Here is a 2,670-nt window from a genome sequence, read left to right as displayed (position 1 = left end):
TCAGGGTTGGAGAGACAGGCAAATGGGGAGAACTGTGATGTCCCTTCAGTCGTAGGCACTGTGGGCCAGGTCAGTGGCTGAGACATCCTGGGCTGTGGCAGCTCTGCATGCATTGGTGGGCTGAATGGGTGGCAGAGGTTTCCAGGGGCAGCTGCAGCGCACACACACACACACACACACACACACACACACACACACACACACACACAGAGGCCTCCCAGGATCTTCCCCAAAGCCCTGAGGCACCACTGCATTTCTTAGCTGGAAGTCTACTTAACAACCCATGAGATTATTTAACTCCCACAACTGGGAGTGCTGGGACTGCAGTCATTGAGCGAAGCCATCGCATGACATCTCACTCAATGACCGCTTTATTCAACAACTGACATTCTGGTTCCAATAGCGGTCATAAGTCGAAGAGTACCTGTTCAACATAGACAGCCCAGGCTTTAGTGTGATAATTCAAATAAAGTTGGAGCTTTAATATAAAGATAGGTTTTTGTCTAAAACTTGTGGCAAGTCATTTGAAAATTATATTACAGCATATACTTGCAAGTCAGTTTTCAATAATAAAGAATAGACCTAAAATTCTAATATTTTAATCTGGATGAAGTAATTAAACCTATAGAATATCTGAAGATGATATGGCTAAGAATATTAGATACTTTTAGGCCTACTTGTATGATTCCTGGAAAAAGTCGTTCTTTGTAAGACATGAGATGCTTGGCTAAATACTCTATAATTAGGGTTATTATGAGTAATGATCCTTATAGACAAGGTAGAGTGGACTTACTCCTAAACACAATACCCTTTTGTGGTATACATATGACAAGTGTCTTTTTAGTTTTGGTTATTCAGATGTGTTTTAGCTATCAGAATTTTTTCAGTTAAAGTATCTTGACCATGAATTAAAATATACATGATGAATTTTTAACTGCACATAAAACAAGACTTTACTATAGCTATACATAACAACAACCCAACTTTCCATAATTCATGAATCTCAGTGTATAAATAAAAGAAGTGCAATATAAAACAAACATGTTTAGTGTGTGTTTCAAAATTATTATTTAGTCATTTATCATAGAATTTCTTCAAAACTGGAAAACATCAAGCAATTTATCTTAATATGGAACCTATGACTATTGCTTTATAAAAAGAAAAATAATATTGTGAAAATATATTTACTATCCCGTATTTTAAACTTTAATGAGATTCAGGAGCTTATGTATAATGGCAGATTATAAATGAAGTTTAGGTTAAGAAAACATTCAGTCTGTTTTGATATTTATTTGTGGATGTAGTAAGTGCTGAAAATTCACTTTCACAAAAGTATGTTAATGCAATCAGTAATAAGATTCTTAATTTTGATTTAAAGCTTATTATCTGAGAACGTCCATCTAAAAGTCTTCAGCTTCACTGAATACATATTGGTGTTTCATGAAACATAACTTAAAGATTATTTATATACACTGTTCATACCCAACATAAATATTTCCAAATGATGCAATTATAATACAAATGAATAATATAGAAAAACATCTGACTGCTTTAACACAATTTTTTTTTGTAAAAAACAAAAGCTTTCTTTTACATCACCATTTGATGAATACTAACAGAATCAAATTCTGCAGGGTAATAGGTAAAACAAGCAGTGTATGTAATTTATTGCTACAGTTGAATTATACTAATGAATTGGTTAAGAATTATGTATGAAAAATAAACAGTCCCTGATTTATTTAGAAGCTGTATTATTACAGGATACATGGCAATTATTCCATATTCTTCAAGACAGCTAGTCCAAAGACAGTAAGCCAGTAGGCAGTTGGTTCAAGTTAAACAGTGTCGTATAGCAAAATGCAGGGCTGGCTCTGGAGATTCTGCATTTAAGAGATGGAAGAAGGTTCCATCACTTTCCCCATGTACTCTCTTCTCTTGCACTTCTGTTGTCTTGGTCTCACCATTGCCCTTCCCCAAGGCAAACAAACTTTGAATATCTGTACACTGTGCGCTTTAAGCAGAATGAAACAGTTGCTCCAGACCACAAAATGGGAAGTCAGAAGGCAGAAAATGAGAATTTCTATTCAGTATGCCCCACATTCTGGTCTATTCTTTGAAACTACTACCCTTAATCAGGTAAAATGACTAACATTCCATCTATGTATATTATGTGTGGTTTAGAAGATCTACCACTGTTAAATCCTCAACTTTCATTTCATTGTTGTAAAATGGATGTACATATCAGAAACACCAGAGTACATGTAAGTTGGTTGCAGAGTAAATGATCATAGCCTTCATTTAAATTTTCTCCTCAGCATTTCTGTGTATCACTACGCAGAAATAGACTTGCTTTAAAGTCCATTTAAAGTGTGCTGTAGCTGGAACTTCCGGTGGCAGGCGCCTTCGCTGGACGCAGCTGTTTGCTGCTCCCGCCTGTTTCTGCGTAAAAGCCATTTTGACAGCCTGCATCTGCTGTCAAACGGCTTGATACCTTTCCCCTGGGCATAGGGGGAAAGGTGAGCTGCCCGAGGTAGGAGTTGAGTTCCCGAGTCGTCCCTTGTGGACGATGTAGGTGAGAACTCCTCCGGAGCCTCGGGATTCTCCGCGATCCAGGACGTCTTCGCTATAAGCGAAGCTAGAAGCTGCCGTCACCGCTGCGACTTAAAGACA

This window comes from Protobothrops mucrosquamatus, unplaced genomic scaffold, assembly GCF_001527695.2.
Source record: "Protobothrops mucrosquamatus isolate PMUCROS unplaced genomic scaffold, P.Mucros_1.0 scaffold5117, whole genome shotgun sequence".
Lineage (NCBI taxonomy): Eukaryota > Metazoa > Chordata > Lepidosauria > Squamata > Viperidae > Protobothrops > Protobothrops mucrosquamatus.
The sequence above is the reverse complement of the archived record's forward strand: the minus strand, read 5'-3'. Positions refer to the sequence as shown.